The 21,877-nt window shown below is 37.4% G+C and overlaps 1 protein-coding gene and 5 non-coding genes across 8 annotated transcripts in view; all 6 read left to right on the top strand.

The window, feature by feature from the left end:
• Positions 1-1,952: 1,952 nt before the first annotated feature.
• Positions 1,953-2,034, top strand: trnas-gcu (transfer RNA serine (anticodon GCU)). Its single transcript has one exon. It is a non-coding gene; the product is annotated as a tRNA-Ser (tRNA).
• Positions 2,035-3,197: 1,163 nt separating this feature from the next.
• Positions 3,198-3,279, top strand: trnas-gcu (transfer RNA serine (anticodon GCU)). The gene has a single exon. It is a non-coding gene; the product is annotated as a tRNA-Ser (tRNA).
• Positions 3,280-5,229: 1,950 nt separating this feature from the next.
• Positions 5,230-21,877, top strand: part of LOC137491040 (uncharacterized) — a 48,323-nt gene continuing 31,675 nt past the window's right edge. For 2 of the 3 annotated variants that reach the window (XR_012402558.1, XM_068220103.2), the window contains exons 1-4: positions 5,230-6,633; positions 9,730-9,755; positions 9,898-10,067; positions 10,266-10,357. The gene's annotated coding sequence lies outside the window, so the exon portion shown is untranslated. Of the gene's footprint in view, positions 6,634-9,729; positions 9,756-9,897; positions 10,068-10,265; positions 10,358-21,877 lie in introns of those variants that run through there. The other variant, XM_073948590.1, reaches the window with a different exon arrangement.
• trnaf-gaa (transfer RNA phenylalanine (anticodon GAA)) lies at positions 20,173-20,245 on the top strand. The gene has a single exon. It is a non-coding gene; the product is annotated as a tRNA-Phe (tRNA).
• Positions 21,219-21,292, top strand: trnai-aau (transfer RNA isoleucine (anticodon AAU)). The gene has a single exon. It is a non-coding gene; the product is annotated as a tRNA-Ile (tRNA).
• trnaf-gaa (transfer RNA phenylalanine (anticodon GAA)) lies at positions 21,381-21,453 on the top strand. The gene has a single exon. It is a non-coding gene; the product is annotated as a tRNA-Phe (tRNA).

Here is a 21,877-nt window from a genome sequence, read left to right as displayed (position 1 = left end):
GCGCAGACCTTCACAGAACACTAAAGTTTACTGTGAAATGAGGTTTAAGCTTATGGTTGGTGAAGATGTTGCTAAAACACGACAGGTTACTTTTAGGTTGGGTTTATGGTTGTTGTAGGTGTAGACATCAGTACAACACAATAGTTTGGACTCCATGTCATGTAGGAGACATTAAATAGATCAATGATAACTGCAGAAAGTCTTTCTGCTGTTGTGGCAATGAATGGACACTCAACAATTGAAAAGATTCCTTCCATGCCTTAGAAGCGTGACTTGATCAGTACTTATCTACACAGCATACTGGCATCATAGATCCTGTTTCTCATATCGAATCCCTAGTCTTCCACACTTTAGGAAACGTAAACATTCAGGACGTGCCATTAGCACAGCCTGCACTAAAAGGTGGCTGGAGATTACGAATGGCAACACAGAGTGCAAATCCAATACCACCTTGAAAAACCTGCCGTGATCCCGATTCGAACCGGGGTTGCTGCGGCTACAACACAGAGTAATAACCACTATACGATCACAGCGAGCTACGGGACAGCCACTGTGGCTCTCGTGTGGTATGTTCCTTCATGTGATATGCCCCTTTCTCTTCAGTGAGAACACACTGTTGTTTTTCTCCTCCTACCAGCACAACGCTATTCCCAAGAAACAATGGAAATGCAAACAATTGATGACTGCTGCAATTTTAAAAAGGCTGCAAATGTTCAGGCGCTGCAACATGATTGGCAACAATGTTGGAGCGAATCGCTCCGATTGGCTCTCATCTTCAACATTTGTGAAATATTGATGGACAATCCTTCAGCAGCTGGCATTGCTAATCCATTGTGCTCTTTAAATCCCATCCTCGTCGCTAATAAGTCCTGGCATTCGAGAGAGCCTGGTGCTTCTGTGGAACTTGTTTTACTCTCACTCTTTTAGCGTTTTGAAGGATGTTGTTGCAAAATTTTATTACGAAGTGGCCAAGTCCATCGAATCCCATCCTTGTCGTTCAAATGCTTTGGCGTTTGAAAGAGGCCGGTGCTTTTGTGAAAGGTGTTTTACTCGCACGCTCTTATCGTTTTAAAGAATGTTGTTGCAAAAATTCATGTCATCTTTACCGAAAAGAGCTGCAAATACATACAGAAATGCTATAGTGCAGCCCCCATCAGGAAAGGGAATATATACATGACGAGGTGGCCGAGTCCATCGAATCCCATTCTTGTCGTTCATATGGCAAAACTGAAAGTCATCTTACTGAAAATAGTTGCAGAAACATACATTTACAAATATGTGGCACAGTCCGGCCTCCACCAGAGAAAAAGGTGTAAGCGAGATGAGTTGGCAGAGTGGTTAAGGCGATGGACTGCTAGTCCATTGTGCTTTGCACACGTGTGTCTGAATCCCATCCTCGTCGCTCATATGTTCTGTCATTCGAGAGATCATGGTGTTTCTGTAGAAGTACTCTCACTCTTTTAGCGTTTTGAAGGATGTTGTTGCAAAATTTAACGTCATCTTTACCGAAAATAGCAGCAAATACATACAGAAATGTCAGATTCCAGCCCCCATCATGAAAGTGAGTACATACATGACGAGGTGGAAGAATCCATCGAATCCCATTTTTGTCGTTCAAATGCTCTGGCGTTTGAAAGAGGCCGGTGCTTCCGTGGAAGGTGTTTTACTCGCACGCTCTTATCGTTTTGAAGGATGTTGTTGCAAAATTTATTGTCATCTTTACCGAAAATAGCAGCAAATACATACAGAAATGCTGTAGTCCAGCCCCCAACAGGAAAGTGAGTACATACATGACGGGGTGGCCGAGTCCATCGAATCCCACTTTTGTCGTTCATTTGCTCTGTTGTTCATACGGCAAAACTGAAAGTCATCTGACAGAAAATAGTTGCAGAAACATACATATACAAATATGTGCCACAGTCCAGCCTCCACCAGAGAAGAAGGAAAGGCTGGATGAGGTGGCCGAGTGGTTAAGGCGATGGTCTGCTAATCCATTGTGCTCTGCACGCATGGGTTCGAATTCCATCCTCGTTGCTCATATGTTCTGGTATTTGAGAGATCATGGTGTTTCTGTATAAGTTCTCTCACTCTTTAATTGTTTTGAAGGATGTTGTTGCAAATTTTATGTCAACTTTTTCAAAAATAGCTGCAAATACAAACATATGCCATAGTCCAGCCCCCATCATGAAAGTGAGTACATACATGACAAGGTGGAAGGGTCTATCGAATCCCATCCTTGTCGTTCAAATGCTCTGGCGTTTGAAAGAGGCCGGTGCTTCCGTGGAAGGTGTTTTACTCGCACGCTTTTATCGTTTTGAAGGATGTTGTTGCAAAATTTAACGTAATCTTTACCGAAAACAGCAGCCAATATATACAGAAATGGCGTAGTCCAGCCCCCAACAGGAAAGTGAGTACATACATGACGGGGTGGCCGAGTCCATCGAATCCTATTTTTGTCGTTCATTTGCTCTGTCGTTCATATGGCAAAACTGAAAGTCATCTGACTGAAAATAGTTGCAGAAACATACATTTACAATTATGTTCCACAGTCCGGCCTCCACCAGAGAAGAAGGAAATTATGTGACGAGCTGGCTGAGTGGTTAAGGCAATGGACTGCTAATCCATTGTGCTCTGCACGCGTGGGTTCGAATCCGATCCTCGTCGCTCATATGTTCTGGCATTCAAGAGATCATTGTTTTTCTGTACTACTACTCTCACTCTTTAAGTGTTTTGAAGGATGTTGTTGCAAAATTTTATGTCAACTTTATCGAAAATAGCTGAAAATATAAACATATGCCATAGTCCAGCCCCCATCATGAAAGTGAGTACATACATGACAAGGTGGAAGGGTCTATCGAATCCCATCCTTGTCGTTCGAATGCTCTGGCGTTTGAAAGAGGCCGGTGCTTCCGTGGAAGGTGTTTTACTCGCACGCTCTTATTGTTTTGAAGGATGTTGTTGCAAAATTTAACGTCATCTTTACCAAAAACAGCAGCCAATATATACAGAAATGCCGTAGTCCAGCCCCCAACAGGAAAGTGAGAACATACACGACGGGGTGGCCGAGTCCATCGAATCCCATTTTTGTCGTTCATACGGCAAAACTGAAAGTCATCTGACCGAAAATAGTTGTAGAAACATACATTTACAATTATGTTCCACAGTCCGGCTTCCACCAGTGAAGAAGGAAAGTATGTGACGAGGTGGCCGAGTGGTTAAGGTGATGGACTGCTAATCCATTGTGCTCTGCACGCGTGGCTTCGAATCCCATCCTCGTCGCTCATGTTCTGGCATTTGAGAGATCATGGTGTTTCTGTAGAAGTACTCTCACTCTTTAAGCGTTTTGAAGGATGTTGTTGCAAAATTTTATGTCAACTTTATCGAAAATAGCTGAAAATACAAACATATGCCATAGTCCAGCCCCCATCATGAAAGTGAGTACATACATGACGAGGTGGAAGAGTCCATCGAATCCCATCCTTGTCATTCGAATGCTCTGGCGTTTGAAAGAGGCCGGTGCTTCCGTGGAAGGTGTTTTACTCGCACGCTCTTATCGTTTTGAAGGATGTTGTTGCAAAATTTAACGTCATCTTTACCGAAAATAGCAGCAAATACATACAGAAATCCTATAGTCCAGCCCATATCCGGAAAGTGAGTACATACATAACGAGGTGGCCGAGTCCATCGAATCCCATTCTTGTCGTTCTTATGCTCTGTCGTTCATATGGCAAAACTGAAAGTCATCTTACCGACAATAGTCGCAGAAACATATGTAACCCTAGTAAAATAGTTAAATAATTATTTATAATATTATTTAGAGCAGTATAATCATATTATTATTATATTTACAAGTCTTTATAAATATGATAAACGAAATAAAATTCATGTATACAAATGTAGTTTGAGGTAAAGTAACAACCAATCGTAAGAGCGGGTTGTTAGCTCCGCCCCTTCCAGCTTGCCACAGAGAGAGAGAGAGCAGAGACGAGACCGGTTGGAAGATTAATAGAGGAGCAAACTTGAACAAAAAGAATAAAATACAGTATGTTATGATTCCCAAACAGTTTAAAAGTGATTGTACTTGTACTAAATCAAGTTGTACCTGCAAAATAGTTGTTATTTAGTGTGTTTAAGAGTGTGTTGAAGTCAGACTGCATGTTGCATTGCGTTTACTGTGCGCTCACGCCATTTTGCAATCGCGTGTGTGTGAGAAGACCATAGAGTGATGTAGACATCGCAAATTTGACAGGTATGCCATTATATTAGCTCATTTTATGGTATACATGTGTGTGTATGTGTTTTATTTGTTCCAAGTGTTGTATATTTTGTATGTTTTTGAAATTATTTTGAACATATTAAACTTATTTATGAATTCTGGTCTGTGATCAGGCCAGGTTTTTTTCTGAGGACATTTTCCCAGTTTCACTGGATTCTTTGTATTGATGGCGAGCCTCCTACGTCGACCTGGAAAATTGTGAAGTACACATATTTCAATTTATCCTCATTTCACCTGATAAAGTAAGAATTTGCTAAAAAGTTAATTCCTTTATTGGACTGCGATTTTTAAATACAGCTCTAAGGACTGATTTTCTTGGAGGTAAAAATTAGAACTTTATCTGAATTGAACTGATTTCACCAATTTCAGAGTGAACAACGACACTGATTTATTTGTGTTATTTTATGGTTTCTTTTGTTTTCACTTGAATTCATTTATTGTGATTTGTGTTTGATTTAAAATAATTGTAAAGTGGGTGCACCCTGGGGTTGTGTATAAATAGTTATGTTACTGATGTAAGTATTTTTTACTAAGACAAATACGAAAAGGAAAAAATTCATACAATCTAAAGTAAAATTATTTTTGTATTTAAAACATTCAACAACAGTTTGTCTTTGGTTATTGCTCAGTTTCACCCCCACCCCCTTTTACTTACCTTGTAATCTTCTGGTTTTATTGTCTGGTCCAATAATAAATTAATATAGTACACTTGTTACACTTGGATGGGAGACCGCCTGGGAATACCAGGTGCTGTAAGCTTTTCGAAGTCCTTCATTTGGCAGCTGATACACTTCCCCGTGTCACAGCTTCGCTGCCATTATTTTTTCTCGCCTTCAAGGGCATTGTTTCTGTCGGTGCTGTGTCGATGCCAGCTGAGCTGCGCTCGGTCCCTGGTGCTCTTGACAGCCTCTCGCGCTTGCGGCCATACCACCCTGAGGGCGCTAGTGAGTAGTGTGTGTCAGGAAGTGTGTGACTGCAGTGTCAGTGTGGTGAGGAAGGCTCACCACATGTTTTTCGTTTGTTTGTTTTGCTTTTGATTTAACTTTTTTCAGCAGTTTTTCTTTTTCTTTCTTTTTGGTTTTTTCTTTTAATCCTCCCGACAGCCCGTGCTGTTTGGGAGGATTTATTTTTTTCTTTTTTTGCTTAAAATGGACGGACAACCTGGAACAGACATGGCAATGGCGGACGGTGTACGAGACAATGAAGACAATGGACTGGCTAAAGGACAACGAGATGGAAAAGGAATAAGTAAGGATTTTTCAAAAAGAAGATATTTAAAAGAAGCAACTGTGACAGTGAGTGTGGGGAATGTAAGAGATGTAAGAGCAACTGAAGTGATTAAAGCAGTGGAGAAGAAGATTGGATATGGAAAAATCTTAGCAGTGAGACCAAAACAAACAACATACTATGAAATTACGATGGAACAGGAAGAGGATACGGAGGATTTAATGGATGGATTGGACATTAATGGAATAACTTGTGAAGTTAAAAGACTGCAAAATAGAGAATATGTTGTCTCTTTCATGCACCTGCCTGTTTACATTGCTGATGATAAAATAATAGAGAAATTGGAAGGCTGGGGTGTTGTACCCATTTCAAAAATTAGAAGGCGCTGCTATCCGGGCACAACCATTGAAGACGGGACAAAGTATGTTAAAGCTTGTTTTCCAAAAGAAGTTGTTTCCCTCCCTTACAGCACAAAAATAGAAACAGAGGATGGCGCACAATATTTCAGGGTGATGCACAGCCACCAGGTGAAGACTTGTCGGCTGTGCATGAGCCCAGAACATGTGATGAAAGACTGCCCTGAATTTAAGTGCTACAAGTGTGAGGAGAGGGGGCATTTTATGAAGCACTGCAATGCAGTGGTGTGCCCAGATTGCAGAGCCATTTTAAACAAGTGTGAATGTTGGATAGAGGAGGAAGAGGAAGAGCAGCATGTGAACGGGCAGGTGCATGAAAAAGACAGCAAGGAGAATGAAGAAGACACAACAGTACGGCCAAAGGAGAAAGACATCACAAGTAAACGTACTGAAAACCAACAACAACAAAACAATGAAGAACAAGTGCAAGCACAGGAGAGGAAGGAGGAGCAGACACAGATGGAGGAAACAGAGACTATTCAATGTGAGATGGTCCAGGTGAAGGACGGAAACAAGAAGGTTGATGAACAGACAGATGCAGAAAAAGGCGACAAAACTAGTTCAAACATGGAGGAAACAACAAGTTTTAAATTTGTGGATCTAGATAATGAAGAGGATGAAGAGCGAATGGAGGTGGGAGGAAAAAAGAGTGAAGAAGAAGAAGAAACAAACTTGACCAAACCAGAGACAAGGAGAAGAAGAAGAACATTAAAGGTAACACCAAATTTACAAGCTAACAGAAGGAAACAACTTTTTAAAGAGACAGTTGACAAAAACAGATTTGAACTTTTAAGAGACTTTGGAAATGAACTGAAATGACGGGTTTTAAAAATATTTTTATTATTTTAATGCTTTTAAGATTTGTCACTTTTAATGCCAGAGGACTTTCAGATGTTAGAAAATTTGATAAAGTTATTGAAATGTGTAGGAATGAGGATGTTATTTTATTACAAGAAACAAATTGGAAAGATGAGAGAATGAATGAAATAAGAAAAATGTGGAATGGAGAAATTTTATACAGTAATGGTGATGGTAGACTAGGAAGAGGGGTTGCAGTTTTAATTAAAGAAAAAAGTGGGGTGACGTGCAAGAAAATATACAATGACAATGAAGGGAAATGTTTAGTATTTGAAATGAAGTCTGAAGAAAAAACAATAATTATGATCAATGTTCATGCACCAACAGAAGAGAAGCAAAAGGTAGAGTATTTTAACGGTTTAAATAATCTGATAAAACAACATAAAGAAGTTATTATGATGGGGGATTTTAACACTGTGTTCAGCAAATTGGAAATGGCAGAAGGAATGGTTTTTAAAAAAAATAAAGGAAGAGGGGAATTGAAATTATTAATGGAAGAAAACAATATGATTAATGTTTGGAGAGAAAGAAATGAAAAAAAGAAAGAGTACTCAAGAAGACAATTAGTGGGGAATTTTATGTGTAAAACAAGAATTGATTTTATTTTATGCACAAGGAGTATTGAGAATTTTATTGGAAATATTAAATATGCGGAGACTAGTTTAAGTGACCACAAACCAATTTTTATGCAATTAGACTGGAGTAAAGTGAAAAGAGGGCCAGGAGTGTGGATTTTAAATACAGATGTTTTAAAAAATGAAAACTATATTTAAAATATTCAAAGATTAATAGAAGAAGAAAAGAAAAATGAAATATACACAGAGGATAAAAGATTATGGTGGGAAAATGTTAAATATTTAATAAAAAAGTATACGATAAAATATTGCAAATTAATACAGAACATTAGGAGAAAGAAGGAGAGAGATGCAAAAGAGCAATTAGATATTGAGTTGAATAAGAATGAGAAAGATATACAAAAAATTAAAGAGCTTGAAGGAATAATAAAAGAGATAGAAGGAAAAAAATATGAAGGGGCAAGATTAAGAAGCAAAGCCAAACATACTGTGGAAGGAGAAAAGTGTACAAAGTTTTTCTTTAACTTGGAAAAAAGTCGAAGTAAAGCCAAAACATTTAATGAATTAAAAAGAGATGATCGTGTAGTTATAGATACAAATGAGGGAATATTGGAAGAAATTAAAAATTACTATGACAAGTTATTTAGTGCAGAGGGTGTGATAGAGGAGGACAAAGCAGACTTATTAAAACAAATAAAAACAACAGTAGGAGAGATAGAAAAAAAGGAATGTGATGAACAAATAAACGAGGAAGAAATAAAAAGAGCAATTAACGAGTTAAATAAAAGTAAAAGCAATGAATCTTGGGATGTTCGAGGCCGCGAAGGATCCACCGGTTGTATACTTCGTTACGTGGGAAGTGAAGGACGCATTTTTGAGGCTGCGTTTGAATTTTTTTTTAATGAAACAGCCTTCGGCGCGCCACGATTACGCATCGCACTTCGAATGCATCATTCGGCGGATGCAGCCTCTGAAATGAGACACAGCTTTTGTCTGCTGTGTTAAAGGTTCAGGACACCCTGGAGAACTTTTTTTTAATATATTAACAGATTTGTGTGTGTTGAACATCAGTTAAGACAAAGTTAGCACCTGTCAGCTTTAATTGTGGGGAAAACTGAATAATTTTGAGCTTTTGTCAGCTAATTTCAGCTTCCGGGTTTAAAATGATTTTTGGGGCTGGATCAAAATCGGTGACGTAGCGCAGAACTGCAAGTGCAATGATGACGCGTCGGTTTCTCATTATTATTCATAGCGGAGTTTTCTTATCCTATGAGAAGAGCCGGCTGCTTAATTATTCATCAGACCTGCCAGAGTCAAGCCCGAGCTGAGACACAGACCAACAGTTTTTAGCCGTTCATGAAGGCTCATATGCGTTTGTTTCCATGATCCACGGGGTTTGTTGCATGTTTTCCCCCGCGATCTTGTCAGGGCCGATCATACAGCAAAGCTGTTTGTGTGCTGCAAGCATTTTTGTCGGGAGAGCAGCACGAGAATTAGAGAATAGCGGACGCTGTCTTTTATCAGGAGTTCGTTCACATTCAGACACATTGCCGTGCTGCTGTGTTTGCCTAAATCCTCCAGATTACCAGCAGGGTTAACGGTTAAAATAGACAGGTCAGGAGACCTGCTGCACTGAGTCTGCTGGATACGGGGATTGAGGGAGAAGTCCTCATTTATAGGGTTTACCTGAACACACTTATCTTTATGATATAAATTGTGGTTATGTGTATATGAAATAACGAATAACAAATGTAGCAGGGCATTAAATCACTGTTCATTTCTTTGCATTTTAACTTTGTGAACTATAAACTCAAGCGTCTCCTCACGGTTTGTCTCATTTTGTGAGCTAACTGACAACAACAGTTGTTCGCTTACGTTCTCCCCTGCTGGCCACGCCCATTTATCATGCATCTTTTGAAAAAAATCTGAAGTAGACTTTAACCGAAAGTGGGGGGTGTCATGGCCCTTTAAAAATGATATAACTTGGAAAACATACTTTCCACAATGTGTTGGTGTGCCGTTGATACAAACTGGGGACTTGAAGAGCAAGTGTCATTGTAGAAATGTGTCTAAACAGTTTAATATATTTTAAGTCTAGTATGGAAAAATAATATATAACTGTTGCACTTTAGTTTTGACTGATGACATCTGTTTAGAGATAAAACAGTGATGTAGTCCACAACAATCACATTCCGGCTTAACATTTAACAGCCACAACTGTCTATTATATAGTAGTCCCCTTTTTGTTTGGGGTTACATCAACATAAATAACTTTTCAATTTAATTTAATGATTTAAAAACTCCTAAAGGCTTTACATATTTCATTACTGGATAAATATACACTATCTAACATTAATCTCGTTTTTTTTTTTTTTAGGTTGTTGGCTTAAGATGGAATCTGAGGTAATGGGGTAACACTTTTTTCTGTTATTGCTTTCTTGATAACATATACCACATTCAGGGGCTTGTTTGTTTGAGGGGGTAGTAGATTAACCAGGTTCACATAATGAATATGGCTGTGTTCCCTGTCTGTCATTGTTTTAAGATTTAGGTGTATGCAGAGTTCCAACGGAAAACCAGAACCTGCCCAACACATTCTACTCTGAGCTTGACCAACACCTTCCTAGCCTAATGACCCTGTTCAGATAGAAGGCAGCCAGAACCGGGAAGATATCAGATACTTTAAATGAAATCCTAAGAATCCATGATGAACAGGTAAAAATATTGTTGTGCATTTTATAGGCTAAAATTTTATTAAAAGTTTGAAAAATTTGATGATTCAAATGAACTTTGAACACTACACCACTAAAACATTTTGAACACTCTTTTTGTATTTGTCTGGTTTTGTATATATGATTATATAGTTTAACATTTAGAGTTCAATTATATACAGTTTTCTTTTTATCGTTATAGGAGTTCCATGATGTGCACATCAAGTGTGTCACTGTTGTTCATGCTCTGTGTATCTATGTGAGGAAATCACTGGGTTTTTAAGGACCTGCATGGTGAGTATTTAAAAAAAAACATTACATTACCACACCAAACAGTTCTTATACATACAGATGTTACTACTTCAATGTGTTCCTTGTGCCGCCATTCATGCCGCGGCGACAGCGGTACTTGATGCGCCAGCAGCATTTGACCGCTGGGTGGCACTTTAACCACAGATATTCAGCTTTGCCTTTTCACAATGCTAAACAGACTGTTCTGTAGGCGTAACTTACTGTATGTGATGTGATGTGTTCAATTAAAATATAATTTTAATTTAGTTTTTCTGGTAATAGACATGCTCTTACACTATACTATGCTGTAGAAAAGATACATGGTGAGAAGTCAAAAAGCAAATATAAGAATTAAGTTATTAGCCTTCAGTGCCCGATTAAATTGCGTTGGGGTGAAAATAATGTTTTGATTTCTTTGACTATCATGGCAATGTTATAATCTCAAATCTTAAACGTGCGCATATGAAAAACAGCAAAATAATATAGATTATCATGCCGGTAGAGCACATCACCTCACAGTTGTGAACTTGCGATCACCTCAACTTACATTTAATTTTTTTTTACCTGGTTTATTGTAAACTTATTAAGTGCAAAGAGGATTCGTTTTAGAAAATAGAATTGAAGAAATGAAAGACAACTAAAATGAAAGCACAAACATTCAGTACAAATAATTAGTCTTAAATAAATAAATAAATAAATAAATAAATAAATAAATAAATAAAGCAGTCTTTTAGTACAAATATAGAGAGATGTAGTGTTTGCTATTTTGATAGAACTAAGACTAGACATGTTCATTTATATTTTTAATTTACGTTTTTATTTACATTTTCGTTGTTGATTATATTTACGATCTCATTTTATGTTTCAATTATATTACATAATAATAAACGAATAATGAAAATAAATGAATAATGAAAATAGGACATAAATTAAGTCTGGCAGGTTTATTTTTAATAATTTAGTTTCAGTTCCGTTTTTTGTTTCAAAACGTCAATGTTCTGCTTTAAAGTATAACTGTGGTTTTGTTTTGTTTTTATTTAATGGCTCAGTATGTTTTGTATTTTAATTTCATATTCAGTCACCTTGCATATGCGTGTGAAATATAATGCCGCATAACCGCGGAAAAAGAAGAAAAGGCTGTCAGTTAAAGCTAATTAATCAAAATAAGCTATATTAAAATACAGCATTTATGTTAATACAGGCAGAGTGTGAACAAACTAAGGCTAAGATATGTGCTTGCCTTTTAATGCATTTAAAAATATTTGCGGCCTTAGGCTACAGGCAACTGGTGTATAATAATGTTTTTTGTTTTTTTGTTTTTGTATGGTAAAGGACAATGCACATTATGTTATTGATGTAAACTTAGGCTAAAACTTACCATTGATAAACGTGACCTACCTCAAGCAGATCACTTAAAGTGTAATAAAAATAATGTTGCCGCAGGACATAAATGAAGTCCCGCAAGTTTATTTTTAATAATTTAGTTTCAGTACTATTAATTTTTTTCTCAAAACGTCAATAGCACCTTCAATAATCTAAACATTAAAGATGGACCGCAAGATGTGTTGAGTGGCTATGTGGTGAAGAACAATGGCAAAGCTAAGTGTGATTATTGTAATAAACTAATAAGTTATAAAGCAGAGTCCTGACCAACAGGACTAAGCATATGCGGTTGGCTCATTCTTCACGAATATAGAATTAAAATTATGGCGCGTTAGGTTCATTGTGCATCCCGCAGGTGCCAGCAACAAGGGTTGTGCATTTGAGTTTAACTTTTTGAGCGTTATAAGCAGCTCGTTGTTAGTTTTTATTTAAATATATCGAGCCGAAACTAAGCAGCGCATTCTCTCCGCCTCCTCGTTTATAACCAGCTGGACACGCCACTGAAGCAGGAGAGACACTTCGTCGTTCATAATCTTAGCTGATGTGTCGGAGTCGAAAGAATATATCAAAGAGGAATGTTCTTTTGACAGTCCCGATATGTTCAATCTTTTTTCCTCTGTCATTTCTCTTCAGCAAATTATATTTTTAAAGCTGCTTGATTCTTTTAAAACCGAAAGCAGAGCCCGTCAATTGGTGTTTTTTCATAAGATACTCCTTTATTAATGTTTTATTTTATGAGTGTCTTTAATGTGCTTTTTAATAGTTTTATTTTATTCAAAGCAGCACCTAAAAGCGAATTTATCCTCAAAACGTGGCATGAGAGCGATGCATGTCATGTGTCGCATATTGCCTTTTTTTCTGATCTTTTTGCATAAAGGTTTTAATCAAAAGACAGGTAATTTAATTACTTTCGATGTGCTAAAATATTTGTTAAATAAATGTTATTTCAAAAAAAGCATATGCAATGTGCTCTGACAGGTAAAATCCGATTCTTTCTCTCTTTCAAGTTCAAAGCAAATTTGAATGCCAAAGGATTTTAGATATGCATATACAAGACTATGTAGTATATTAACATCAACAAATTAATAAAATAAGTAGCAAATGAGAAATAAATGACAGACAAGTTGATAAAAACAGACATTATCTCTAATTATCAAAATTGCAAGATTAAAACAGCTGAATATAGGCCTAAATAATCTAGAAAGCAACTACTGCGCGCTGATATTTATTCTTCTTTTTTTCCGAATAACGAACAATTTCAACCGCGGGGAGATACCGACAGCTTGATTTGCAGTATTTTCTAACATGTTAGAAGCGGGCAGCGGACATCAGCCAGCCGTAGAGACGGGCCGGCACAAAAAAAACATGGCTGCCGGTGGAGAAGCGGCTGTGCCCTCAGCAGCTGATTGAGACGGAGCTGCATATCCTGAGTGCACTAAATACTCCGAGATCCGGGAGAAATGCTACCCGATAATCCAACACATACAAAACAACTTTGAGTCCCTGTCGAACAGAACCCATCTTACTGGGGGAGTGTGTGTGCTGCTGTGTGTTCACCCAATACCCGCTCCTGTCTCCAACACACAAATACTGGAACTCTTTTTGTGGACTTACTTTTGATAATAGGCTACTATTATTACCTTTATCCTGTTTAATGTTATCAAAAATCTATTTTTATTATTATATTTTTATTTTTTATTCTATTTTTATTTTTATTAATCATTTTTTATTATATGTTATTTTCATATTTGTTTGCACTACTGCCCTTTTTGCACTGTCTTGTTTGTGAGACCCGCACTGCTTTGGCAAAACGAATGTACAGTTACTTGTCATGCCAATAAAGCACCTCAAATGTGAAAATAGCCTAGGCAACAAATAACAAATAGTAGTGTAATAATAACAAAAAATGCCCTTTTCATTTTCATACAATAGGCCTATGTGTGGGTTTTGACAATATGTGTTTAATTAAGCTATAAAGATCAGATGAAATGCATAGTGAAATATGAAGAAATGTCTCTTTTGCTGAAAATTTAATTAATCTATATATTTATTATTTTAAAAATCAACTCATTTTTGCCCAGAGAAAGAGGCGCGCGGCACTAGCGGACATGGGGTGCTTTTCCAAAAAAAGACGTACAGTAACTTGCAGCTGAACTATGCACAGTTTGGGGAAAAAAAGGATATAGTGATGCATGTCCCCCAAAACCCCTAGTTTCTCTGTCGCAGATCCATCATTTGAATCAGGTTAGTTATAAGTAAAACGCACATAATGATAAAGCACACCATCATCACGAGGGCAATTAAATAAACAACCTAAACATATTTTTAATTGTTTATTTATGTAATGTGAGTTTTTATAAATTTGTTCTTTAAATTATTTATAACTTAGGCTATTCTATCGTGATGACACCATAAAAGGCCTTCAATGCACTGAAATAGGTAATAGGGATACAATGAAAAGCCGATTTCACTATTGACCCTGTTTTTATTCATTGACGGCTTCCCAACGCCGCATTTCTGTTGCGCGAAAAAAAAGCTGCTGCAAATAAGCAAATTTATGACAAAACAATTTTAATAGTTTCATAGTAGTAGCTGGTGTGCTTCATCTGCGTGATTCTGATTTGACATTCTTCCGCTAAACTTGCTCTGTGTTGATGTGTAAATGGGCTATGATCTTTGCTTTTGAGGCTATCAAGGTGTAAATGAGCTATAGTTCTCTTTGCAACTTTCAATTTCGAGGTGGGGGAAGTGGGAAGAGGCAATTCAAATGTACCATCTCTAAAAAAAAGGCCGCTTACGCGGCATTTGTGTTTATTATTACCTTATTTTTATTTTATTATTATTAATTTATTCATTCATTCTTCATTCATTTTCTTTTCGGTTTAGTCCCTTTATTAGTCTGTGATCGCCACAGCGGAATGAACCGTCAACTTATCCAGCATATGTTTTACGCAGTGGATGGCAGGAGGGCCAGCTGGGGCTTCGGGACGGAGTGAAAGGAATTTGCCCCGATCTGGGAAAGATGGCTTGCCGTAATTACACTAGTTTTTCTATCGCACACATGCGCCAAACAAATAAACAAATAAATAAAAAAGGAAAAGAAAACATCTAGACTTATAGGCTGAGGTCTTTTTGCTTATAATCGCCCTTATGTTTCCGTTTTAAATGTAAGGCTGTTGCATAGAATAATACAATTTTAATTTATAAGTGATTTTGCTGCGTCCCCCTTGATGTTTCAATAACGCATAATAATCTACACACCATATTAAAGACACAGCAGACATAAAGGTTGTGTGTGAGAGACCGAGCAAATGAGCGCTCTCTTCACAGCTCTGTGGATGCTGCTAGCGGCTTCTTTCTTTTTGTTATTTATTTTGCAGATAATACACTATATGAATACAACAGAAAGACATAAAACTTTACAAATTACCTTTTGTAGACTCAAAACAAGTGTCATATATTGATAAGCCTAAGCCACATTGAAATATAATTTAAAGAATTACATTATCGGATATAATAAAATCGCATTAAATAAACAAACCAATATAAAACAAGCAAAAGCAAGCTATAACAGTTTAGGTAGGCCTATACATAAAAAAACCGTTAAAGCCAAATCAAACTTTTATTTTCAAGATATTTTCTTTTAAAAGATTTTAGATATTTTCTAAAAACAATAAACACCAGAGAAGGTTTAGAATATTATTTATAAAGTATTTGGATATGATGACAATAATCAAATCGTGCAAACAGAGCATTTTTGGGAACACGTTTCAGGTCTCTCCAGTGCATTTGGGCTGAATGTTTGACTGTGTCTAAATGAGGATGTTATAAAATACATTTTCTACCGAGTTATTAACGGATGCACGATGCCAACAGTCGGGGGACGTTCTAGGGGCTGGGTTTGCGTTACGCGCTGCGAGCTATAGGCCGACAGTGGAAATGCGACATGACTTCGGTCTCACGATGCCCATTAACACCTGAAAGACAAGCTTTTGGTTATGAGATGGGGGAAGGGGTATGTCTCCTCCCTCAAGTGTTTTCCACAAACATGGTTACACAAAATCCAAAACTCCCGAGGACGGATGGCGTAACCGTAGCAAAACCTATGCGTTTTAAAACCAAACCGCAAATGGGGCCTTATGAAAATGAATGTTTCTATGCACAACAACTTCTGGACTGAACTACTTGTTATTTAAAATATCTGTATTACGCTCTAGCATTCGCCAAAACGAATATATTTGTACGTAAAAACACAGAACCTAGCCTAGCTGAATAGGGTGTTGCCTGCTGAGCCATGACTGCAGCAGACAATTCCGCACGACCATAAAGCCTTCACCCGACAGTTATTTTCTAATATTCACAACGCGAGCCACAACAATAGACATGCCATGCCCATCATCCTTACAGACAACTTCGCTTTAAACTGTATTAAGGTCCCATTTACACTGCACAGCAGTTTTATATAAAACGTTAATGATACATATAACAGGCTACATTTTGATGGTGAAATAACCTTTTAAACGATGGCTTTTTATTTCAGTATTCAAACATTAAATAACGAATGCATCAAGTGAAATAACGAATATGCAAAAACACATGTATATAAATATAAAGGACTATTATAATTAGCAAAATGCTGCTCTATTTATCTTTGTATTTTTATAATTTTATTATTGTTATTTTTAATATTTTGAATTAATTAAAGCTATAGACAAATACTGCTTGACATTTTAGAAAATGTTTTGCGTATACCCAGTACCGAGAACAAACAAACAAAAGCACATGGCTTGTTAATCAATTTAATCAAGCTCTAGCCATGAATAAAATAATAGACTATTTTATTATTTTAATATTTTAGACGACGGGTTAGTAATTATATTATAAATGGTTATGTTCAGATCAATGAAATAATAACTTTAATAATTCTGCTTTGCATTTTTCTATGCATTACTAACATCACTAAACCATACATTTGTTTTATAAGTTAACCAAATATTTGCAGAGATTCAGCAGTTTTTTTTCTGACGCGTCAAATTCAAATACAAAACATACTGAGCCATTAAGTAAAAAAACAAAACAAAACAACAGTTATAGCTACTTTAAATGTACGAAAACGAAAATGTAAGTAAAAACAGAAATAAAAACATAAATGAAAATGTCTTGTCTTAGTCCTGTCAAAATAGCAAACACTGAACATCTCTCTATATTTAGGTTAAAAGACTGCTTTATTTATTTATTTATTTATTTAAGACTACTTATTTGTACTGAATGTTTATGCTTTCATTTTAGTTGCAAAAAGATCAGAAATTGATCTCGCACGCGCAGGGAAAAAAGGCAATTATGCCACACATGACTTGCATCGCTCTCATGCCAAGTTTTGAGGATAAATTCGCATTTAGATGCTGCTTGAAATAAAATAAAACTATCAAAAAGCACATTAAAGACTTTAATAAAAAATTAAAACATTCATAAAGGAGTATCTTATGGAAAAACACCACGGGCTCTGCTTTCGGTTTTAAAAGAATCAAGCAGCTTTAAAAAATATCTAATTTGCTGAAGAGAAATGACACGAAAATAAAAAGATTAAACATATCGGGACTGTTAAAAGAAAATTCCTCTTTGATATATTCTTTCGACTCCGATACATCAGCTAAGATTATGAATGACGGAGTGTCTCTCCTGCTTCAGCAGCGTGTCCCGCTGGTTAAACGATGAGGCGGAGAGAATGCGCTGCTTAGTGAACCTAACGCGCCATTATTTTAATTCTATATTCGTGAAGAATGAGCCAACCGCATATGCTTAGTCCTGTTGGTCGGGACTCTGCTTTATAACTTAGTTTATTACAATAATCACACTTAGCTTTGCCATCATTCTTCACATGTTGCCACTCGGCACATCTTGCGCTCCATCTTTAAACAAATGTTTACATTATTGAGGTGCTCTCCGGCGGCGAAGTTTCTGGCAGAGTAGCGAGTGAAAAAATGTGCTTGCAGAAATTGGAATCAAAATTTAAATTATATATAACAAGCATCGTATTCTTTCTAATCCTCGCCCAGTTTTAATACAAGTTGTTTTTATATTTGTGGCTGTGAAGTTTATTAAGAATATATATATATAGCCTACTTTATTTTTTTATACTTTAAGTGATCTGCTTGAGGTAGGTCACGTTTATCAATGGTAAGTTTTAGCCTAAGTTTACATCAATAACATAATGTGTATTGTCCTTTACCATACAAAAAAAAAAAAAAAAAAAAACAAGAAAAAAAAACATTATTATACATAGTTGCCTTTAGCCTATAAAAAGGCCGCAAATGCATTAAAAGGCAAGCGCATATCTTAGCCTTGAGTTTGTTCACACTCTGCCTGTATTAACATAAATGCTGTATTTTAATATAGCTTATTTTGATGAATTAGCTCTTACCTTTGACAGCTTTTTCTTCTTTTTCCGCGGTTATGCGGCATTATATTTCACACACATTTGCAAGGTGACTAAATATGTAGTTAAAATACAAAACATACTGAGCCATAAGTAAAAAAAACAAAAAAACAAAAAACAACAGTTATAGCTACTTTAAAGGAGAACATTGACGTTTTGAAAAAAAAAAAAAAAACTGAACAGAACTGAAACTAAATTATTAAAAATAAACCTGCAAGACTTAATTTATGTCCTGCGGCAAAAATATTTTTATTATACTTTTAGTGATCTGCTTAAGGTAGGTCAATTTATTTTTCTCAGTGTTTCACGTACTGTACGGCAATGTCTTTAAATAAATAATTTATTTAGGCCTATTTTCATTATTCATTTATTTTCATTATTCGTTTATTATTCGTGTATGTACAATTGTTGAGACATAAATGAGATAGTAAAATATAATCAATAACGAAAATGGAAATAAAAACAGAAATAAAACATAAATGAAAATGTCTTGTCTTAGTCCTATCAAAATAGCAAACACTGAACATCTTTCTATATTTAGGCTGCTTTATTTATTTATTTATTTATTTATTTATTTAAGACTACTTATTTGTACTAAATGTTTGTGCTTTCATTTTAGTTGTCTTTTACTTCTTCAATTCTATTTTCCAAAACGAATCCTCTTTGCACTTAAAAAGTTTACAATAAAGCGTGTTAACAAATTTTAAATGATTAATGAAGGAATTATAATGCTTTGACTTATTGTTTAATATCATTTACAAGCACAGTAGCTGTATGGGCTATTTCTGTCCGTTCGCATCCCGTCCCTTTGCCCCCCCTGGCGGCTCATTCACAAACTGCGGTCATACACTAAAAACAGAGCGGCACCTATTTCAAACGGCGGCGGTACCAGCCGCGGCGTTAATAGCCACTTTGAACTCTCACCTACTGTACATATGTTTAATTGAAACATTTGCATTCATTTTTAATTAACGTAATATGCTTTTTAAGAACAACATCCACATAATAATAGTAATATCAATATAATTGCCTGTGTTACGTCAGTAAAATTTCAATAAGAGCGCAGCTGATTGGCTCCGCTAAAACCGACACTGATTGGATATTGTGTTACACAGATCGTGTGTTCGAATCCAGCACGCAAAAAATGACATTTACAAATGACATGCAATATGCAACTAAAATACCACATTATGCACAGTCACAAAGCCGCGAACACTACTGCAAGCGAAATTTGTCCCATTTTTCCGTGTTTTTGCGGCTTGTTCGCTTGCGAGTGAGCGAGAAGATTAGACCCCTTCCTATGCTAAGCGAGCGCTCTACCATTTGAGCTAATTCCCCTCAGAAAAATTCAAATTGGTAGTTTTTGGCGTGGTCAAAAAAAAAAAAAAAAGATCACATCTGCTCTGTAATGGCCTCTTTGCCCTGCCCGCCGTTTAGTCGTCAAATTGCCTGGAATAGTGCGCTTTTCTTTTAAAGCCCTACCTATTCCTGCACCAGTAAACGTGTGAGGAGCCCTGCATGCCGAATGACTCAGAATGACTCAGTTACTCAGAAATCAATGCACATTGGCACCACCTTGGATTGACATTCTGCTACTTTCCTGCAAGGCCGTTTTTTTTTTTAATTCATTCCCTACAGCTCTGACAGCACCACACAACAAGCTTGAGGTTCCATGGTGTAATGGTGACCACTCTGAATCCAGCGATCTGAGTTCAAATTTCAGTGGGACCTGTTATTTTGCCAGCACCGCACAAAAAAAGCTGGAATAGAATGTTAATCTCTTGAAGGCCAGGGAATGACATTTACTCTGGGCTTTCTAGTGCTTTAGGCAGGAAGTGGCCGGTTAGCTTAGCTGGTTAGACTATGGTGGTAATAACGGCAAGGTTGTGGATTCGATCCCTGTACTGGCCAAGCTCTTACCCCCTTAGGCCTCAGATGCATTTAAGGGCTCTGCTCTGTCTTACACACGTCTACGCTGCAAAAAAACTATGAAACGGCAGCTGAAATAGCTTAGTTGGGAGAGTGTTAGACTGAATATCTAAAGGTCCCTGGTTCGATCCTGGGTTTCGGCAAAACAGTGATGTTGTTCTATTTTGTTCACAAGGGTCAGGTGACTGAAAGTCACCCAAAAAGCCTAGCTGCTTCACCCTTAAGTCCACCTGCTTCCACTTGACCAAAACACTATCTTCCTCCCAGATGGTCACGTTGCTTCTGGCGATGATTCCAATGGCCTGATCGACAGCACTCTATAATGCTATGTATTTAACCAGGGTTCGGAAAAGTAGTGTTGTTTTTCAGTTTTGGGCACAAGAGTTAGGTGACCGAAAGTCACCCAAAAAGCCTAGCTGCTGCACCCTTAAGTCCAACTGCTTCCACTTGACCAAAAAGCTATCTTACTTCCAGATGGTCACGTCGCTTCTGGTGATGATTAAATCAGGAGAGTTTCACTTTAAACCTTTTCGCTTTAAAAAGGCATGAAAACAGAGGTGGAGAATGCAGTCATTGTTCCCGCTTCCTCTCGCATGCAAAGCGAGCGCTTAACCATTTGAGCTAATTCCCCTCACAGCAATCAATAGTTGGCGATTTTCGACGTGGTCAAAATAGAATAAAAAGGTCACATTTGCTCTGTGGTGGCCTCTTTGCCCTGCCTGCCGTTTAGTCGTCAAAATGCCTGGAATAGTGCGCTTTTCTTTTGAAGGCCCTACCTGGTCCTGCTCCAGTAAACGTGTGAGGAGCCCTGCATGCCGAATGACGAGTTACTCAGAAATCAATGCACATTGGCACTGCCTTGTATTGACATTCTGCTACTTTCTGGCAAGGCCGTTTTCTTTTTTTTTTTTGTTTTTTACATTATTTTCTCTTTGGCCCGGGCAGCACCAAGCAGAAGACTTGAGGTTCCATGGTGTAATGGTTAGCACTCTGGACTCTGAATCCAGCGATCCGAGTTCAAATGTTTTTTTACCAGCACCGCACAAAAAAAACTGGAATAGCATTCTTAAGAAAATGACAGTTACTCTGAGCTTTTTAGCAAACATGGCAGAAAGTGGCCGGTTAGCTCAGCTGGTTAGAGCGTGGTGCTAATAACGCCAAGGTCGCGGGTTCGATCCCCGTACTGGCCAATCTTTTACCCTTTAAGGCCTCAGAGGCATTTCAGGATTCTGCTTAGTCTCACAGACACGAATGCTGCAGGATTCTTGTGAAAAGGCAGGCGAAATTGCTCAGTTGGGAGAGCGTTAAACTGAAGATCTAAAGGTCCCTGGTTCGATCCTGGGTTTCGGCAAAACAGTGATGTTGTTCTATTTTGTGCACAAGGGTCAGGTGACTGAAAGTCACCCAAAAAGCCTAGCTGCTTCACCCTTAAGTCCACCTGCTTCCACTTGACCAAAACACTATCTTCCTCCCAGATGGTCACGTTGCTTCTGGCGATCATTCCAATGGCCTGATCGACAGCACTCTATAATGCTATGTATTTAGCGCTTTGATGTCCCACTGCGGACACGCTGCTGAATAAAAGAAAACTGTGACTTGATAGGGCTTCTGAAGGGTTGCAATGATATGTACTACACAGAAACCGGCAAAGCTGACGTAAGTAGTTTCGCTTTTAACCCTCAAGGTGCCACCAGCTTTGCAATAAAAGCCAATGTAAAAAGGCATGAAAACAGAGGTGGAGAATGCAGTCATTGTTCCCGCTACCTCTCCCATGC

Source organism: Danio rerio, chromosome 4 (genome assembly GCF_049306965.1).
Source record: "Danio rerio strain Tuebingen ecotype United States chromosome 4, GRCz12tu, whole genome shotgun sequence".
NCBI classification, from domain to species: Eukaryota; Metazoa; Chordata; class Actinopteri; order Cypriniformes; family Danionidae; genus Danio; species Danio rerio.
Note: the sequence above shows the minus strand (reverse complement) of the source record. Positions and strands in the feature narration are given on the sequence as shown.